The sequence below is a fragment of the Rhynchophorus ferrugineus genome, unplaced genomic scaffold, assembly GCF_030347505.1.
Source record: "Rhynchophorus ferrugineus isolate W39M unplaced genomic scaffold, kcgeb_rfMv2 rfM6, whole genome shotgun sequence".
NCBI classification, from domain to species: domain Eukaryota; kingdom Metazoa; phylum Arthropoda; class Insecta; order Coleoptera; family Curculionidae; genus Rhynchophorus; species Rhynchophorus ferrugineus.
The window spans coordinates 34,174,414-34,197,228 of NW_027472585.1; the positions used below are offsets into that span (position 1 = coordinate 34,174,414).

At 32.1% G+C, this 22,815-nt stretch overlaps 1 protein-coding gene across 7 annotated transcripts in view; it reads right to left on the bottom strand.

Annotated features, from left to right (window-relative positions):
- Positions 1–22,815, bottom strand: part of LOC143198090 (irregular chiasm C-roughest protein) — a 314,080-nt gene that overhangs the window by 193,582 nt on the left and 97,683 nt on the right. For 6 of the 7 annotated variants that reach the window (XM_076407063.1, XM_076407061.1, XM_076407059.1 and 3 more), the window contains one exon: positions 9,307–9,356. The exons of the other annotated variant lie outside the window; for it this stretch is intronic. The gene's annotated coding sequence lies outside the window, so the exon portion shown is untranslated. The remainder of the gene's footprint in view (positions 1–9,306; positions 9,357–22,815) is intronic. 7 annotated transcript variants of the gene reach the window in all.

The following is a 22,815-nucleotide window of genomic DNA, read 5'->3' on the forward strand; positions in this document are numbered from 1 at the left end:
GAAAGCCTAGTCCTGTGCTTACTATTTGAACGTGTGTTATTCAGATATTACATATATAATGTATTATTTGAGTAAACATTAGACATTTCATAGAAATACAACTCTTCAGTCAATCATTAGGGCACGTCTTAAAAGAAATTATTATGCTAAAAGATACAACATACCATTTTTCACTGAAAGAATTCTCGGAATTTTAGGAACCTTAGACTAAATCATCACCATCAGTTGACCGACACTCGGAATCGACTTTTCAACACATACGGCGCTGCTTGTACTTCAGGGAACTACTTTTTCATTTAAATAACTAAATAAGTAATAAAACTTCAGATACTTTGGTTTGATAATATTTCATACAAGAAATAGAACCTTAAATATACCATAATTTCGTACTAAATTTGGTCATTTACTTTCCATTACACTTTTATTTACATTATTCACCACTAGTATCATAAAAAATATTTAAAATGATATCATTTAGTGTTAAACAATATGTCATAGAGGTACTAGAGGTAATTGAAGTACTCAATGAATTCACTAAATTTTGTTTCGGATTTCAAACTTAAATCAAATATATTATTCTCGAACAAAATCCTGACAAGTATTGTAGATGCAACGAGATATCACAGGGATGATTATTGACACCGAGACCTTCAGATACCGACACCCATTACCGATTACCCGATCGATTTCAAATTTTTCAATGCATTTTGTCATTCGTGGACACTGATCATATCACAGTTACTGGATCGTCAACTAAAACACTCAAGGAAAACTACTATAAGGAAATCTCAGTCAAACTAAAAACAAGATAATGTGATACTAATAATGAGCAAACAGCCCAAAAGTTAAAAGTACCATTATCACTGTATCCATACAGCTAGTAATTAAAAAACATGAACATTTTCCCTTGTATATATATTAAAACGCCTTTCAAAATTTAATAAAACAAAATTTCTCTCTTATTTTAATCGCTTAATTTTGGCGAATTATTAAAATAAGGCAGAAAGAATGTAATTAAACCCAGCTAAATTTATAAAATCCAGTTCCGATAAACTAGGAAATAAATTTCATACTTCTACACAGAGCAGAGCTCAGCAAATTTGAACAAGATTAACAGAATCGAATTCAAATGTTTTAAACTGTTTAGTAGTTTAATTGAAACTGCAACTTTTAATGCCCGTTTTATTTGAATAATAAAGTTAAATTATGGTATTTGCTTTAACTTAGAGCCATGAGCGGTTTATCTATAAAAAGGACTTTATTATATTCATTGTAAAAACTGAATTATAATTTTAATTCTAACAATACAAATAATAAGAATTTTAATACTAATAATATACGTTTCAACAAAGACTTCAATGTATATATATATATACTCTAAAGGTATCAACTGAACGTGTACATCATTCACAAATATTTGGGTATGAGAAAGCTTTGCAAGGTGGGTGCCGCGTGAGCTCACTTTTGGCAAATAACAACGACGAGTTGATGATTCGGAGCAATATCTGAAGATGATCAAGCGTAATAAACCCGAGTTTTTGCGTCGATATGTAACAATGGATGAAACATGGCTCCATCATTTCACTTCGAAGTCCAATCGACAGTCATCCGAGTGGACTGCACACGATGAACCCGCTGCAAAGATTGGAAAAACGCAACAGTCGGCTGGCAAGGCTCTGTATTTAGGGATACGCATGAAATAATTTTCATTGACTGCCTTGAAAAAGGAAGGACCATCAACAGCGGCTATTACATAGCGTTATTGGACCATTTGAAAGACGAAGTCGCCGAAAAACGGCCGCATTTTGAGAAAAAGAAAGTGCTGCTTCACCAAAACAGTGCAGCGTGTCACAAGTCAATGAAAACGATGGCAAAAATCCATGAATTGTGCTTCGAATTGCTTCGTCATCCACCGTATTCTCCAGATCTGGCCGCCATCGACTATTTCCTGTTCTCAGATTTCAAAAGAATGCTCGCTGAGAAGAAATTTTCGTCGAAGGCCTAATTTTGTCAAAAAATGTGTTTTACTATGGTAGGTCGGGGACTTTTCAATTGACCTGTTACTCAAAGCATTCGTTTCAAGCTATCCCTGGTATATGAATCACTTGGCATCATACAGAATATCCGTATGTTAGATTTTTCTAAATACCATTTTCAGTTATATGTAAGAAAACCATCAGCTTTTATAGAACATTTAATACATATTTCACCGGCAGTCAGTTTAATTAATAATTAAACGACTTCATATTTAAAGATTCATGTTGGGTAAGTTTGAAATTTATACCACCAGATTGGTTTGTTATGCAGTTTGATGTTATGGCGGAATCGTGTTAGGAAATGCAATGTAGAAACTCAAGAACTTTACATCACACAGGAACATTAATAATTTATGAGCGGGTAAATATTTATGTGGACTTGTTGAATGGAATCGTTTAGTGGCCCATATTCGAGGAAAAGGCCTTTCGCGAGAATAAATATCGGCGTGCAACTTTAAAAAATGATACACTCTTCCGAATGTGTATCTGTTTGCTTATGTAAAGGCATTTGGCTGTGACAAAACGATAAGAATTCATACAACAGTGCAGTTTTCTCGCTTTTTTTGTACAAGAATATCGGGACCTAAGGACTCGCGTATTTCTTTGAAATAGTGTAAAAATAGAAACTGAAAAAGCTACGTTTCTGGTTGAATGTATTAATATTATTTGCTGTAAAAATAGAGGATAGAATTGCATGGTAATAGTGCAGTAAAATGTTTGAAAAGTTTTAAAAACCTTAGAGATACGAGACAAATTCAAATACAAACGGCCATAAATATGTATAAAACGTAATTTGACTTGGAATAAGGACAGTACTGGAAAAAACATCTTTGAAGTGTTCACTGATGTGAAATCGTGTAGTTATTGTTTACATTTTTATTTCCACTATACAATTCTATCTACTATTTTTATGATGCAACATTCGTCTAGGATCTAGGAAACTTGGACGCTTTTCATTTACTGATATAAGAGCTGAAAAGTTGTTATATCTGTATATCAATGACTTTTTTCTTGTTCTATCCATTATTTGAATCCAATTTATTTTAATTTTATATATTATATTGATACTAATCGTTGCCAACTAACTTATTTTTGTTTGTACATTAAATTAAATCTAGGTATATTTAGGAGGATCCATTGGTTCTATCTTTAGTCTCTTATGTAATAATATTTATGTATTAACACTACTCTTTTTTTATTAAATACACCTCACTACATTACCCTACACATATCAAATGGTTTGATTCTTTTGTATCTGTGTCCTATTCTGGGGTTATGCAAGAGTTTTATTATATCGATATTGACATGAAAACGGAGTCTGTCCTCATAGCTCCTCATGCTCTGCTATTCTCCTGACTGCCTGAGTAGGAGTTGGTATAGAGGCGGTCTCTGTGTCTTCAGTCCTGTAGTATCTGGGTGCGCCTACAATGCTTCTCAGGATATTACTCTCGAAAACTTGTGTTAATATTGCTTTTCGTGGAACATCCCCATACTTGAATTCAGTATATATAGGTTTCAACGTTTGTATAATAGCAATTTATTATGTACTGGTAATTATAATTGTTTTCCAATTAACCAGTACGTTTTCCTATATTTTAACTCAAACAAAGCTAATATTAAACAAGTACTTTGTATGATGTTAATTAATTTATGTGTGTTTTAACTTATTAGTCCTTATTATACTTCCAAAAAGTTTCCAAAAATAAAGCTTATAATTTTTCTTGACGTTCAAATATAATTTTAATTGTACCATTAAATTATCATGGAAAAATGATAAATGAAATTTAATGCAAAATATTTTAAAACGATCTTTGGTGATACATTCCAACTTAATAGTATTAGAATTTATGAAAATAGTATGAATTTATGAAAATACATTAAAATCAGGACCAATTTAGGCCTAGAATGGTTAGTGAGCATGAATTATCTTCTTACAAGTTGTGATATTATTAAGATCAAAACTGCTATCATGGATATCAAGTAATTGTTCATTATAGATTAAATTAAATCTATAAATCGTTCAAAACCACTAAAGAGTCTGCAAAAACGCCTTTTCACTAAACCCAATATTTTATATAATAAGCATGAAGCATAAATCGCAAATGAACGATCCCCACTTTGGCGCAATTTTTTTTCCGCCCAGATCGAGCCAATCCAATCTACTGCTCTATCGAGGCTTTTGAGTTTAATTGAAAAGGAAACTCGCTCTCGGGGAAAAAACCTAGCAAAATATCTTTGCCGTGGCTCGAAATTAAACTGTTTTTTCTTTCGCGCTGTAATTGATATATTGAATTCTTTTCTGGATCGAAATCTTTCGGTTCGCGCGGTGCTCCAGATCCAACCAACAAAGCTTTGAGGTGGTTTTAGTGCTGGTATTGTTGTGTGCGGAACAAGTTAAACCCGATACCAGATACGGGCCTTATCGGAGCGGAGAACGATGGCGCGGAAAGGTTGTTTGCGATTCTTCCTCTCTCTTTTTTTTTAATTTGTAGGTTATATTGGCTGATTTTTTTTCCGAAAAGCGTGTCGTCCTTTGGGGATGCGATTGCTAGTGAAACTTAAAACCGAAAACGAGTTGGCCCCTAATAAAATGTCATCGTTTACGTAAAGTTAAAGCATGAGAATCACGTGTATGATACATGGTGTCTTAGGTCTAGGAAAACAGAAGTTAATTATTTCTCCAATTGATATCTTTGATAATTTGTATCTCGTGCTATAAAAACTAGATAATATTAGAAAGGTGACATTTTGTACTAAAAAAACGTATTTAATGGTTTTGTAAATGACTGACTTTATGAGTGATGAGAAATCAGCTTTTTTCCGAAGTCAAGTTAAAGGTGTGGATGCAAAGGGAAAATACGCTGTATTTTTATATTTTTTTCGTTGATAAAGGCGAAAACGTAAGCCAGGTCCCTGAAAATATGAGTAATGTTTAACGTTCTGATGCTGTAACAACCACTCAAGTTAACCAAAAACCCAATGTGAATTACTGCTGAATCGTAACAAACTCATTTCTAAAGCATGGTTATTAGCCATGAAAAGTGGATCATTTGTGAAAACGTTAAAACGGACTTGGTCTAAGAGTGGTGAAGTAGGGTAAAGGGTGACTAAATGATGATTGATTGCCAGTATCTTGCTATGCGTAAAAATGAATCAGGTAATATTTGTATCTACAATATGTGTATTAGATTGTTCAATAAGATTGTTGAGCTCCATCTATTCGTCGACAGGACAAATAAAATTTCAACGCCATCACTACATTTCTTTCATATGAACATAAACAAAATTTCATTTCGATATGACAATTCTCTCTTTATTTGGAAGCTGGTGACGTGTTAGTGCATCTAAAAATGAAAAAAAAAAACCAAAAAAATTTAAACGACAATGTGTAGTGAATAGATACATCAGCTGTTTCAAAATTATGATTTATTAGAGGCATAAAGTCAACGCAAAGAACGCCCAAAATTGTATGAGTTATAAAAATTGTTGCATATTTATATAACATGGTTTTGGAAGATCATGTATTGATTCAAAGACATCTAGTACACGCTTTCTAAACATATCATTAGGCAGTGAGTAATATTGTAACGGAAGTAAAGGTGTTCAATATTATTGATGACATTTTGAAACCTGACCATGATGCTTTGTTTGGACATCGAAGAACCAACTGACGGTTCATCGTGACAGGTTATAATAAGGTTACTGATGCAAGCAATACAGCTACTGGTAAACACGCAGGAAATTAGAAGATTGAATCGAACCAAACCATATGAACTCTAGGTTAAGTACTCTAATTTTTGGGAAATATATACTGATTAATTAATTCTACACTCGTCCTGATTTTATATTGATACAAGTGCAATAGTAACAAATCATATGAATTAAGAATGTACTAAGCATATATAATATAAAATCTAATTAATTTAAAAAATATAGATAATAAGCAATATATTTAATTTTCGTTTAATTAAATATATACACTTAAATAGTTTGCAAAATGAATTCCAAATCAGTGCTCTACTGGGCAAAGCTTGTGTAAGAGGTGTTTTTGTTCGACACATCATCATTGTGTTTTCTTTATTGAATTTGGAACATTCTTTAAAAAGAAGACAATCTCAAAAACGTTATATAGCACTTATTAGTTTGAAAATATAAAACCTGATATTTCACACTAGATAACTAATTCTAGAAAATATTTCATAAAGCATATAAACATTCAACAAACTAATATATAATCCTGAAAATGTCGAAGTAGTATTTGACACAGTCGTCTTTTACACGAATGTTGTTAATGAGTCGAAGCCATTAAATGTATTCAGAATGTGTACTTCATTAAATTTATTCGGAATTAATTACATATATTTGAATAACGGCTTGGACTTCATCTTTCTTGGATGAAACTATGTCAGACGAAGTTTGATAGAAAATTTCGTATATTATGGAGAAACATAAACCATTTGAATTGTTTTAATCTTCAAATGTTTCATTATATAATTGAAAACCTGTGGCATATTCTGAAATGACTTGTCCTGATCCAAAATGTATTATCTCCATACATTAATCCTGAACAACATTGCTAATTACCGGGCACTAAGAATATTTTAACCATTTTAATAATGTGTACATGGTATGCCATACTTTATAATAATATATTTATAAAAAGAAATATACAGCCGAGCATAGAACCTCCTCCTTTTCTCAAGTCGTTTAAAAATAAAAAGTATAAAAATGTTAGTGATGAATTTACAATGAAACAGAGTAAGCTAAAGATGATTTTACTGATAGATCATGTATATATTTTAGTAAATTGTTAAATTATGTAAGAAATTACTTAAAACCAAATAGCAAACAATACGAAGATAATGAATGCTAACTATTCCCGATGAATCAAGCGAGAACGAGACGAAAGAGAAACGTTATTCCGTTTCTTTCTGCGTAACGCCAACGTCCATCGTGCAGCATAATTCCTCTGGAAAATTGTCGGGAATAAATTAAAATACCGATTAATTCCTCTTTTATTTTACAAGGAACGTCTTAAGGCGAACCGTTTCCGACTTCCAGCCACTACATCCTTGTTCCATTAAATTTTCAGAACGAAATGAATTGGAGCCCACTGCAAAGGAATGTCAATTTCTCCTTATTAAACATTTAATTTGTTCCCGGGCAGAGACGGGGAACGAAAAAGACAATTTTTGCAATCTATCTCGGGGCTCCGGGTCTTACCGTCGACATTTTTTTAATGGGCGCGAAGATAAAAACGCGTGGGGCTCAGGGTGGGGAGTCGAGGGCGGGGGGATCAGGGGTGCGGCGGCTGAGTCTGCTCTTATAAAATTTGAGAATTCCACTTGGTCCGTTCGCTTTTCGCTCGTCGACGTTTTCGCTGCCAATTTTTACAATGATTGGTATTTTGCAGGTGGCGCCATATTTCAAAGTCAATTTGGAAAATGGAGAAAGTTTTTCGTTTTTAGCTTTTCGAAAACGACCTCTTTCGTTTTTCTTCTCCGTCTCCATCCTCGTCCGCAACTAATTTTGGTCATCCGGTTTATGTATTTCCGAAAATAAAAAGTCTATTTAGGGCATTCTTACTTTTACTTATTATGTGACTATTTCTCGATAAGTTCCAAGATTCTAGCCCCTATAACTAACCAATAAAAAATAACCAAATAAATCCTAGCATTTTCAATCATTTCTCGAGTAACCGCTTATTGATCAAGAATTTTCATAGGAACATAACTAACATTTCACAATTACGTTGGCATTTTATTTGTTAATAATGAAGTCTTGGGTATGGTTTTGTAATTGTGAGGGAGACTTGGGTCTATCCCCATGATATTGAATCAAAACAAAACACTCAAAAACTGTTTAAACTCTGCTTTCTTTCTTAGAATCAATATCTTAATTAAAAATCAGTCAAGAGCGTTTTGTCATTTTTTATAATAAAAATCATAGGAGCATATTATTTAGCAATGAAGCAAAACCAGTGTAAATTCAAAAATTAATAGAGGAACCTTGGTTATAGATTCGTAACTTTGAGGGATTCTTAGGTCTACCGCCATGATTTTGGATCAAAACAAAACACTCAAAAATGATTCGAACTCGGGTTTCTCGCCTGGAGATTGAATATAAGTCAAAAATATTTGCATCAGCTTTTAAAACAAGAATTTCAGATTATTTATTATCGTAATATTTTCGATCAATTATTTGCAAAAATTCGTGAGACCTATTTTCCCTTAAAGCTTTTTCACACAATTTAAAAACTATTTCTAAAACCAGTTAATATATTTATTGTTATGAATTGTTTCCAGATCTGGCTTTTCTCGCAACTCAAAAAATTCTTGAGGATTCATAAATATCTTCGGAATAAGTATAGTCTTTTCAATAAAACAGCCAATGCACGTAGTCAATTTAAATTTTCTCTGAAATTTTTTATTTATTTTAACTCTGACAACAAAATATCAATAACAACAAAATAATGAAACAAATATAAAGTTATAAAATAGAATTTATTTTAACATTGTAATGCATATTTATTGAAGGACCTAAACAGCCACAATAGTTTGCAGTTGTTTATTATACATAGACTTGTATATATTTACATTAGCATATGTCAATATGTTCTGACCCATCAGACCTCATTATGTTAATTAGAGTAATGCTAATTAGTAAAATAAGAAACAAAAATACTCGGAATTGAAAAGGAATTTTACGTTTTTATAAACTGAATTTGGCAATAAGTCCGTCGGTGTTGATGACGTGCGTGCATATGTTAAAGTTGAATGTTATTCTACAGAGACTATAAAGTCAATTTTACATCTATAAGTCTGTTTTGTTTTTCATATTTGTTTCATTTCTATTGATTTCGATTCGAGATGATAACTGAATGAGTTCTTCTAAGTGAGCTGGCGTATCGGTTCGTATGGAGTTTTGAAGTACAACCGTAGGTGTTCACAGAACTAAAATTTTGATTGTTACAGGATATTTGGAAGTATGTTCAACGGCTGTTAATGCATTCTTCTTCAGTAATCTTGGACTTCTCAGTAATTTATAAAAAGTGAATATTCTTTGGAAACACATTCACAACTCATATCAATCAACAATGCTAGCTGGAACTTAGTCAATGTTACTGTTCGATATGACCATAATTCTGAATAGATAAATAAAATGTTATAAGGTATTTATACTAAGTTTTTCAATTTTAAACTAGCTTCATATAAAGTATACCGTTCCGTTAGAAATAGATGAATAAAATATTGAATAAAAAAAAACTTACCGCTAGAGTCTGCTGACATTCACCCAGGTATCAATCAATGTAAGCGGTACCTGAAATAAACAGACGGAAATGTTAAACGTTAAACCACGAAATTCTGCTAAAATAACGTATAAATAGAGCAGGAAATTCGCACCAGATGTCGCAGGAGAGTCGCGTTTTGTTTACGCGGCTCGCAACGGCATAGTTGCGTTTCATTTGTCGTAACTACTTGGTGACATGCAACTTTATTTTAATAACCCATTAAAAAAGTAACAGAAGAAAATAATGTTTATAAAAAGGGTATTATGGACGGTGTTTTGGCGTTTCCGTAAAACAAAGGTACAAGCCGAGGTTCTGTTACTGTCTAGAAATGAAATTTATCGCTTTATGAGATACATATCTTCCTTTTTGGGTGCTTCATATTTAATAAAAATGATCTCAGTGATTTTAAACAACAAAAATGTGCACCGACTGTATTTTTGCGTATTATATCTTGGTGATCTGTAAAGTTTTGATTCTTTGTCACCTTAAAATTTATAAATTGTATGTTAGGCTTAAAAGGAAGGGAGGAACAATGAAAATATAGGAAAGAAGTGGAAATTATCAGGGAGCCAAAATAATAGTATAAGTAATGAGAATAAACCAATTAAGGAGAAAATGAGGCAAATAAGAAATATAATTAATTATATCGATAGAAAGAAACGGAGATGCAATTGATTTTGTTCAAGGATTGGCTGTGGTAACAGAAAATCTTAACAAACTGAAAACCTGAATATTGGGAGCCCAAAAAAATAAGTGATCATGAGAAAGAAAAATAACCTTGTTGAACTTGAAAAATTGGAAGAAATATTATATATTAAATATTATATATAAAACTATTAAATATTATATATTATATAAGAAATATTATATGTGTCTGATTAACAGAAAGAAATAGTGAGAAGATAAGAAATAAAGCAAAGAAAGAAAGAGGGGCAAAAGTGTAAAGATAAAAAATCTGTAAATTAATAATAGATGGAGATTATGAGGGCTTGGGATACGATGATCCATGGGCTGGAGTAATATAGGAAGGTGAGCGGTGTGAGATATTCAAAAAACAGTTAATGGCAAGAATTGAACAGTAAGAGAGTAGCGACAAACAAACAAATAGGGTGAAAAAAGGAGCAGAAGATATAAAACTTCAGAAATTGTAGAGATGAGAAAAATGTGGAAGTTGGGAACGTAGAGCGGAAGAGCTAGAGGAAGAATTTAAAGAAATTAAGTAAGCTACATAATAAATATATGCTGCAAATATAAAGACAACCATTTTCAAAAATAGATATTAATAGTAAAAATAAAAAACAAAAATGGAACCGAAAATAAAAACCTGCACCACCTAGTGGTTCAAAAAGTGTCAATCGAAAAAGTTGTGAAAACGAGTAATTGGAAAATCAAGAACGCCAATATGGAAAAATAATACAGATTGCTATGAGTATATGTGGGAGGTGTATATTGTAAATAAATCGATTGTAATACAAGCAGAGACATAACGTAATTTTGCAATATGACATTGTATTGCGAAATCCGTGCAATTTTCTATAAAAACCGGGATGTTGTATATTCCTATAATCATTTGTTTTTAACACATAAGAAAATTTGCTGAATTAGTTTCCAAAAATGTTACTGCTTTTCTGACCTGGAATTGACATGCTTCCAGAGAAATAGTGACAGTGTATTGAAAAATTGTGGTTACCGAGGTACGGTACTTGAAAAAATAACAATGTGCCACTATGTTCAATAGTAGCAAGATATTTAAGATATAAAACAAACGAAACCTTGATTGACCTGATAGAAGAAATTCATCAAAAACACATTTGTTTTAATGTCTTGCTATTTTTTGATCACACTAGTATAATATTTTTCATATTAGAGCTTGCATTTTTGAACACAACTTATTATTTGTTTAAATAAATTAAATACAAATAAATTTGCTACAGTAAAGCTGCATTACTATCTTTTAATTTATAAAAAAATGCGGAAAATAAAAAATCTAACATAGCATCGTTTCGTCCCTCTCTCCCTCGCTCCCCCTCGCCAACGGCAATTTTGCGCCGGTTAAAAATATGGGACAACTTCTAAAACTTAATTTAGGAGGCATATAGTTCTTTGGGCATTTGCCGTATCATAAATTTGGGCGAGTTTATTGGCCCGGAGAGGCCGTAGCCTCCGAAACACGAAAGTTAAGCTGGAAATAATGTTTTTTCCGGGGCGAGTTACGCATACCGTGTATAAATAAATAAATTGCGGGCTGAAGGTAAATGATCGGCGACGACGCAATGTCTACTAATTACCTAACAATTCACGGGGATGATGGTCTAACTTATTAAACTTTAATTGTTTATGTTCAAAGTTTTGTTTAATTTTTAACGATTTAAATGGATCGTACCTGTGACTATTTTAGTCATACCAAAACCAAATATATATATATATATATATATATATATATATATATATATATATATATATATATATATATAACTGCAGAGTACTAAAAATAATCACACTTAAAGATATGTTATCAGATGTTCTTTGTGAGTCGGACAAGATCAATAGAGACCCTATGCTATAAATATAAATTAATTTATAGTAATTTTAAATGATTTTGTAGCAGATGGTATTACTGTGCAATATAACTTCACTAGACTTCACTAGATATATGTCATTTCGTCGAAGCGTAAACAGAAAATATTTTCAGTGCATTGAAACGTCTGAAATTGTACCGAGTAATCCCTAAATTTTACTCAAATTTGAAGGAAAAATCAAGGTCATTGACTGCTCTGTGAGGCTTACGGCAATCATGCTTCACCAATTCAACACCGGATCCAAAAAGTGTTCTAGACAGGCAAAAAAAAATTAAGACAAGGATTTAAAGGTATTACTCAATGAAGATCCGTGTAAAGAATGTGCAAAATTGTTGGGAGTAGTACTTGAAACCATTTCCAATGAATTGAATTGAATTGAAAGGCGTTCGGTCATATGTGTAATGCTACTTCAAAGGCAAAATCGGAAAGGTTTCTTAAAGACACTGGTAATGCATCATCATCAATAGCAAAACCGAATACCCATGGCTACAAGCCAAATATATTTGGGTGGATTAGCTTAGCTTCCGCAACTCACTGAAATCATCAATGGGGATCGCTATTTACTACAATTGATATGTTCGGTGAAACGGTCCGAATACGAATAAATATATCGATGGCAAATTACATTGTATAAAATACATTGTACCTATTTTTCAAAATAAGGCTTCAAATTAAAAAAAAATCCTGATTTATGGATCAATATGATTGATCTCCAGGTTGGTTACCAGTCACTAAATTCAGTACTAAATAAAGGTTTAATAACGTTAACAGAACAATGATAACTGGAAGGTGCGAGGATTACTACTACATTGTTTTAAAGAGATCACCATCTGTAAGCATATGAAGGTTACATTCTTTCTTCATCATTAATGCTGAAATTCTATGCTGAAAGTAACATTGGTACTGGTAGTACATCAAAGGTTATTACAATCTTAAACCTAATAGTTTAGTTTATATTGCCAAACTATTTCTAGAGATTTATTTTTAACGTGATTGGCTCCTTGATAAGCAGTGATAACGCGAACCACATTACTCAAATTGTTCCTTGAAAATTAATTGAAGAAATTAGCAAATAATATGGAAGAAGCTAGTATTTTTATATATTTAACCACATGTAGTTTAGAGTATTTCATCAAGTCAAGTCAAGACATTTGTATAAGAAGTGGACTTAAGTTTCATCAGACAACCAAGAGTTTTGAAAATGTCAATTATATTAGCTACTACTATTATTAAGATTTACTACCTATTATTTACCTTACTGCCTTTATGTAAACTATTTTTCTTGGGAAGTTTTTCTTGCGACATGGATTTGGGACAGTGTTGACCAATTTTCTTTTATATGCCAAATTATTAAGGTTAGTCCTCCTATTAAGTGACTATAATATAGTGAAAGTAATTCATTTTGGCCCTTTGCCGTTTTCTCTGCATCAATATTTGTAAGATTAATGGCAGTTCCTGGGGGACCGGTTGATATTCTGTGTAGAAATCAGGCTCAAAGTCGTTAAAATTATGCAGTGTATACCATAAACTGCAACTAGTGATGGTGATAAATCCCTAAATGCTGAGTCTAAACAGTTCTCATACACATACATCAGTTCCTTGAAATCATACTAAATTGTTTATTAATTATACTAAGGTTTACTGTATATTTATTGCTAGTTATTTATCAAATAATATTCACCCGAATTTCATAAACTAAACTGACATGGACGAATGGCCAAACAAAGAGTCTACATCAGTAATTTTCCTTAATTAACTGGGTTTTATTATTCCCAATAATTGATATTTCATATTCGTTTTTGGTTTTTACTATGCACTGTATAGAAGGGAAAACAACGTTAACATTTTCACATAATTACTAGAAGTAAATATGGGGCTAATATTTTGTTTTATTAATGTTTCAGTATTATGCAATATGAGTTACTCTATATTCGTCCGCTATTTGAAACTTTCCCGTCTATTTTAATACTGTTACGGGTTTAGCAAGCGGTGATATATATTTCCAAATGTTTCCAACTAAATCATCAACCAAAAGTGACAACACGGGTATCCGTGTGTATCAACGATTAAAACCGTCTCTAAAAATATCGATTTTTTCCTCGCATTATACAGGAAAGAAAATAGAAATTCCGACGCGTCAACCTGAAATATTTTAATGACAAAAATAAAAACGAATCGGGCATTTCCATCTAAAAATTGGTAGTAATTTGTAAAAATAGCTAAGTTATAATTAGCCATTAAAATGCCGACGTATTAGAAATAGACTCGTTAAAAAAAGTAGCAACAGCGGCGCTAGCCTAAATGATATTAAAATATTTATAGTTTATCCATCAAGCATTTTCACTCGTAAACTACTTTACCGAAAGGAGAATAACCTTTTTATGCATGAACATATTATTTGAAAATAGTTTAATAACTTTAATATGGTATAATAAAAATAGTTAATAATTTTTAGATGAGATAATTATAAATGGTTTCCAATAAATGGCTGTATTAGCGCCTTGACACAGGCAGTAGTTAAGCAATAAGCAGCAGAAAGCTTAATCAATACAAGAAACTAAATTTGATGCAATAAATGATATGTAGCATAACATTCTTTAATCAGTCTTAGAAGAAATGAAAGAGGAACATGAATATTAAAAAATAATAAAGTGTTTAACAGAAGGAACAACATGCCTTAACACAGGTAATAGTAAAGAACGGCAAAGATTAATATAAGGTTCAATTATTAGGCTAAATACAATAGAATAAATTAAATTCGATGCAATAAATGATATATAGCAATCAATCTTAGAAAAAATGGATAAGATAAGCACGTTTATTATAAATAAGATAATTTTCAAAGCACATTTCACTAAGGAAAGTTCCCTACAAATGGGAAGTCAAAAGTTGTACCATACTATTCATCCAAGTGTGGTAACTAATGTTGAATATACAGTGATTTTAAGGAACAGTGTTAAACATTATGAATATTTTAAAACACGCGAGATACAAGTAACATCTGAAAAAATCCGTACAAAACAAAGACGTATGTAGTTGTTCCAATATACTACTCGCCTAGACTAGAAAAAGAGAACTAGCTCAAACTCTTCCAGAAGATAGAAAATTATTTTATAATTGGAGGAGGCTTTAATCATGATGTTATTTATCAGTGGATATGTCAGACTACTGGTAAACCAAGGTGTTCACCGTCAAATACACCAGCTTTAATTGACGTCCTCATACTGAAGTCGTATTTGTTATCATTAAGAAACAAATGTCGGATTGGAACATGCATCTTCTACTAAAATCAATTGAACAATTAGACATGGAAGCAGAAATTAGAGAGAAGATGTAAATATCATGGAAACAGAGCATCAGCTGCAAATCGCGCTAAATAAGGTAGTAGTTAACAAGTCAAACAAGAAATTCATGCTGGGTATCTCTAAAGAACTTAAGAGATGATCAAGATACCGATTATCTTTGAAAGGCGATTAAAAATGAGCAACATTTCGGACAGATTCCTAAGTTCTTCAAATTAAATGTTGAATACAATTCTGTATCTAATTATAAACGTTAATTACTACAAACCATACCTAATAACGGAATTTATAAAATAGCTCAATAATGGTCCACTTCCTTTCTCACATCGAATAAACGACGAAGAATAAATGACCTGAAAATCGATGAATATTAAAATGTTATAAACTATCGTTGACGTTTCCAGTTTAACTGTTGACTTTCTCTAACGGCGGTGGGACGCTTCGTCGTCCCTAACAGAGAGCCCGAAGCAGATGAAAAAAATAAACACGCTCCACGGACCCGTCTCATTCAAAGTTGAAAACAAGATTTGAATAATAAAAGAATCCAATATTGTGTCGAGATTTTTTTCTCCCGTTTTGTCCATTCTGGTCGCCTAACAAGGAAGTAGTCGTACAACGGGAGAGTATAAGAACAGTTATAGGTTTTTTTCGGTGGTTTTAATTTATGGCCTAGTGATTTCTCGACTGGTTGAACTATTCAGGGTCATTTGTTATTGATAAGTGTGATGATCTCTGACTGTTATTGGGAAGAAAATAAGACTGGGGATTACATATATCGCGTTATTTATATGTTGTGGAGGAAATTAAGTTCCCCCTTATAAAAGACGAAACAATTCATTGGAAAATATATTCTTATAATATCATTCTTCCAATTTCAATGTAATCATTTTATAATTAACTATACATAATTAGATCACACACTGCTATTATACACTTTGCAAATTCTTAAAATGATAAACTATTCTTGAAATTTGATATAGGCAGATAAACATAAATTCTTTTAGAATACAGAATCTGCTGTCTTTTATATTTTGTGAATCTATTCTCTGTATATTATGTTACTTTAATATTTCTACTAAATGTATTGGCTTGTCGGGCGCAAATCCAAGTTATCATTAGATATCAAGATATAAATATCTAAATAAGTAATAAGTAAGTCTAAGTATGAATTTATACTCAAGCCTATTTGGTCAATATGGAATCCAACTATGGGATACCACTAGCCAGTCTAATATATCCATCATACAACGGTTCCAAAATAAAGTGCTGCGTGCCATTGTCGATGCTCCGTATTAGGATTTAAATGAAGTGATACAACGCGATATTCCTCTAGAATCAATAGCGAGTGTAATTCAACATGTTTGTGTGAAGTACTTCAAAATAGAGTCAGTAGTAAAACGTCCAACACCATCCGATCTGATTGTTGAACCTTATATAGGCTTTAGAGTAATCTTTAATATAAGACTAATTAATTAAAATAGTATGTTGTAAAGTAGATCACTTAACGAATTGATTTTCTACATGCGATGCACATATAATATAAACATAACAAATACTTATAGAGCGGAACTACTAAGAGTAATAAAGAGATCTAGATATAATATCCTAAGATCTATATAATGAATTGTTAAGAATATTGTTCTACGTAATAGAGTGGGCGTAGTTTTTCTGAATATTATTCTTATTTAGAATCAGAGGATTTGTGTACAAATGTTGCAAATAAATTCACTATGTCGAAAGTTAATATGTCTAGAGTAATGAATTTTAGTTGTTTATTTTAAGCGAAATAAGCTAAATAATATATTTACTATCCGTTTTTTTATTTATTATTTATATATATTTGTTAATTTGTAAGAAGTACATAAAAAGCTAAAAAATCAAAACTCCAAAAAGTTAGAGGCTGATGAAGCGTCGAGACTCTTAAAAAAAGTGGCGCGGGTTGATTACAATATTTCTTTTAATATGAACCAAGAAAAAAAAAGAGAAGAAACTTAATCCACAGAAATTCTGTTATCGTGCAAAGTAAAAAAGTAAATTTCCGATTTTTTTTAAATGATAAAATTACAAATTTTGTTATTGTTTTACTTGTACGATAGAAGTATGTTTAATCTCATAAAATCCATACTTGTATCAAATAGATATTATACACCATTCAGAAGTAATTTGATACTATATGGTATACCATATATTGATATTACCACTGATGAAATCACGAAATTCTATAAAAAAATGTATTCTAGAAAAAATATATATATTTTGAAGTAGATCAGTTTTTCTCCGATTTTTTCACAAAATCTACATCACATCCTCCTGTTTTAACATTATTTTATCCTCACTTATTCCATCAACGTCACCAACCAAATTTCACTTCATCATTTCAACTTGATCTTGATTTTCCTTCATTTCCTTTTTCTCATAGGTCTCCATTCTTTAATTTTCCAGCATCTGATATCATTCTCATTCCATTTCCATATCATTTGTCATAATCAATTCCTTACCTCTTAACTTATTTGTTTTTTGAGCTTGTACTTTTAGGCCTTTTTGGTAAAATCTATATCATTTGTATTGCCTTTGTCATTCAATATGCTAAAATATTTACTTCGTTTTTTATTTCCCTCCTATTGCTGGTATTTCTTTCATTAACGATGTCTTCTATTGTATGAAATTGTATTCAAATTCTGGGCCACAATGAATGTTTCTGATTGTCAAGAAGACAAGAATGTAAAATACGACAAAGAAAATCTGATCTCAGTCACGCCAGTAATCAGGCTGGCTAAGAGCGGATGTCTTCTGAGATGATCTCCAAGTTCGTCACCGGACAATCAGTAGGCTTATTGCCGAGGACTGTGTTTCGGAGCCAAGTCCAAATAATCAAAACCTTAGTTGGTAAAAAAAAGACTCTAAAATATAACAAAAAAATGTTTTAAAATTCAAAATCGATAAAATCCTATCCAATGATTATTTTTATACATAATGTTTTTATATTGGTATATGGAGTAGAATAGGTACGATTTTAATGTTCAGACAAGGAAGACATGCAAAACCCATATTCGATATTTATATCAAATATTCATCTGGCCCGTGCTGACTGGAGAAAACATGTCGGGAGATAAAAATATGATCGATCGTCGAGGCACTGCCGGCGATCTGAAAACAGTCGAACCGAGCTGAGTCCCGTCGCTTTCGCCGAATTGCAATTGCAATTTGATTTAGTTGCCAGCTTTTTGGGAAAGGGTAATTTACTTTTCCGTTGTTTTTTCCTCTTTCGCCCTTCAGCTGAAAGCCAAATTTATATCCGTGGGTTTCATATTTTTGCCGGCTTTATGCTTACGTGCCATCGAAACGTTGTATTGTTTTACAATCCATTGTTCCCAAAGTTGTTCCATTATACCGCCGAATCTATAATGTGGGTTATAGGAGGGTATCTGTTTTTTATTTTTTTTGTCTGGGTCTTTTGTCTTTGTCTGATTTTGTTCTCTTAAATGTACAATCTTTGACACGACCACGTTTCGGCACAATTACAACTGCAATCCTCAGGTTAGGGGTGGACTTGCTTGGATTTGCGCCCGATAAGTTAATACATTTGGTTGTTGCTGTTTGATGAGTCATATCTAGATAATTCGTTTACGTCGTTCGTTTCTTGACGTAGAGTATGGTAAGTTGAAAATTATAAACATCTGTTCATCGATCAGCCTGTTCGTATTTCAGTTAATAAGATCGAGACTTCATATTTTCCTTTTAAATGAACACGTCCAAGATATTATTTAGTCAACGCTTTAAACATTCGAAACAATATATCGAACCAATAACATTAAAAAAGCGAACAGTCATGAACCAAAATCGGGGGGTGCAGTCCACAAAAAATCCATTTTAGTGAATAAAGTGAGTTTTCAAAAAAAGGTGATGCCTTAGAGATAGCAGAAGACCGAGAGAGATCAGACCATGGTACTATGCTGTGTTTCAATTGTTACATTATTAATTTAGATAAGTATGTTAAAGATCACTCTAATATGGTCTATATCCTTCATGGCTGTTAATACCTGCAATCTGCTAGGAATCACTCGAATCAGCTAGTTGAATGGGTAATTTATTTTACGGCGACGTTACGGGTATTAAAAATGGCCTGTGCGGGGGAAGGGGGGAGACTTCGTGGGGTTTCCGCTCGCTCATCGGAAGTGAACGAATCCAGAGTGGTGCAGTTTTTCCAGCTCATTTACCGATGCCGATATCAATATCTGATGTTTACACTCGGCGGGATTTGTAAAATGTAGAATTTAATTTGGAAACGTTTCGGGATAGGGAAATTAGGGAATGCGCGACAGCGATGGGGATCCGCGCGGCTGATATTAACGACGTATTAGGCGCTCGTCGCTCTGCAAAAATGTCGATATGACGTCGGACGAAAAGCCATCGCCGGAAAATGACGAAACAGGCGGCGCTTCAGCATCCGATCTAATCAGTGCGAATCAGCAATGATTTATTTTTTCAATCGGCTTTAACGCTTGTTATTAGATCCTAAGTACATTCAGTCAATAAACAAAATGCGACATGAATATGTATAACACATGTAAAAGCGAGTTTTATTTGTGTATATTTTCTCGATATTTTTACAAAGACATGTACCGTTCAAGGAAATAATAAGTCGTTCCGAATATCTATGGTATTTAGAATGCCATCTGCTAGTTCGATATTGCCGATGCTTGCCGATTCTTTTTAATTGTAGAATGTGTCGCCTTTGCGAATACTTGACAACAGAAATAATTACCATTTACTCTTTTAATTTCCATTTATTATTTATTAAATCTTCATTTATTATCTTATACTTATTACTTTCAATTTATTATTCTTCATTTATTATTTCCTATTTATTATTCTCTATTTATTTATTTATCCATTTATCGTTTCGGATCAGTTAATCAAAAGATTGAAGCGAACCAAACCACACAAACTTGTATAGTGTCTAAGATATTAACGTAAGTTTAAATAATTTGATGAACTAACTCTACTAGATGAATAGATGTAAATAATACAATTGCAAATAAATAAACAAATATTTATTACTTATGAGTTTTGGTACAAAATTAGAAAAATGAAAAAGCAAAACTAAGAAATGATACAGTTCAATAACTACTTTTATTAGTAGAATTAGATGTAACTAATGCTTCTAACACAACTGGCATAAAATAGAAATTACAAAAAAAACTGGTATGTCAAATCAGAGTAAGAAAAAACAACACTATAAAAAGAAAATGTTCCTGCAGTACCAGGAAGCTAACAGTAATAATTACAATAAAAGAATAACCGAAAACAGGAAATGATTAAAAACGAACTTGTTTTATTTTAGCAATGTTAGATAAATGGTTTGTGAATCATTTTGTTGCGGAAATACCTTCGTGGTTATAACATATTGAATAAATAATATTGCGTAGTGTCAATGGCTACTAAACATTTAAATAACATTGAACAATTCCATTTAAGAACATGAGAGCTATACAATAAGTATTATAATATTAAATTTTGTATTGCATTGTTCACCCTCGGCTGGAGTTCTGCAGGGTCCTGTCTTATTACTGCTGATATCGCAACAACAAAAATGTCAGTAATTGCAAAATACTCTGCCTAAAACTTCGAAAAAGTACAATGGGTTGTCAACAATATCCGCTTGTGGACTAGAGATTGGAGAATACAACTTGGTATTTATAAATCTGTCCATGTCAATTTCCCAAACAGAATCAGCAAAATACCTAGGCATCCATCTGGATGGTAAGTTTAATTGAAAATATTATGTTAGACAAAAAGCTGAGCAGCCCGGATTCAACATCAAAGAATTGCATTAATTAGTCAGAAGGTCCCCACTTGATACAAGATCAAGGAGGTTGGGTTATCAGTCAATTATATTTAGCCTATTTCGACTTATGGGGTGAAAATATAGGGTTGCGCAAAGACCTGTAATCCAATACTCTCAAAATAAAGTCCTTCGATTTATTACCAATGCTTATCATCATGCAACTAATAAAGAACTACACAATGACTTCCAAATGCCTCAAAATATGAACTCGAACATGTGTTAAGAAGTGTTACACTTAACATTAGCTTAATAGTCTAATTTAATTTGGCAAATACATATTGATGTATTTAATCTGCACTCGTCTTGCTTTTGTATTGATGAAGGTATAATATAATAGTAAGTTAATTTGTAAATAAAGGTTGCATTAAGTATACGTAATATAAGATCTAACTTAATAAAAATGTCAAACTACTTTTTTCATGAGTTTCCAACAGTGGAATATTGATCACTGATAAAATATTAAAATAGGTTCTTATTTTCTTTTATATTTTCTAAACTCTGCATCTTGGTTATTAAATATATTTAAATATTAGAGATAAGAATATTTTTAATGCAAAATCATCAAGGAGAATCAACCAGTTATGATATGAGTTGCCTTCGCGTTCATCGTATTCGGACGATTTAGTATCCAGCTAATATATATATGGCTAAATGAGTAAGAGCATATTATAAAACACAAAATGACAAAACGTATAAATGAATACTGGACAGAATAGGGTTTATAGATTAGTTGATCGGTTTCTGACCTTCGTATATCACCCTAGTTAATGTTAATGTGTTTGGTGTTTCTGACAATGGTTAGTTAGTTTAGTTTTTTCTAGGTTTGTTGACTTCAATGCCATTTAATATTCTTGAATAATAAGTAGACCAATATTAACACCTGTTTTATTTCATCATGAAGATCATTACAGTTTTTTAACACCGTTATTAAACCTTAAGTAAGTTAGTAAGTCTTTGAATAAGTAAATAGATGTTTAATACTTAAAATTGAAGCAATGTAGAACCTTTTTGTTTATATAACGAAGTAAAATACGTTTCCGATTTTCTATGGCCATCTAATAATGACTTATAGATCGTGCACCATATTTCAGGCAATTTGTCATTGATAAAATTCCCTCACGGAAACACACACACACACATATGCTGTTTCTCTCCCTCCCTGTCTCACTTGCACACACGCTCCAATTACGTCTTTATTCTTCCATCTAGGCATGGGTGTTATTTTCGATAATTGCCAGCTCCAGGTACGGCGTTCTGCTAATGCCCCATTTTCAATAACCTAATTGGTCCGTAATCGTCGCGCTCGCGAACTATCCAAGAAAATCTGATAAGTTGAGTTGTTTATTTTTAATTTGCGAACGCGGCACAGCAAATTGCAGACCGCCGTACGCAAATCGTGTAACTGTCAAATATTGTGTGCCTTTTTTCCCCTTTTAATTTACGCCAGCTTCCATGGCCGTGATTGACTAATGAGGTTACGCTATATATACTGCTATTTATTAGACTAGTTTTGTTTTATTAATAGCAACTTATATTATTCAATCATTCAGCTATTATCCTTATCAATTAATCAGTCCAGCCTAGAAATTTAAAGAAAATAATTTCTTTGACATATTTATATTTTAAAAAGAAATTATTATCTTTTTCGAGACGGTTGGCATATCAAGCTGTACTGAACTGATATACTCAATTTAAGTAGAACGAATAAAGTAGAAATAAAATAGCAATTAAAAAACAATAAAACAATTGTTTCACTGTT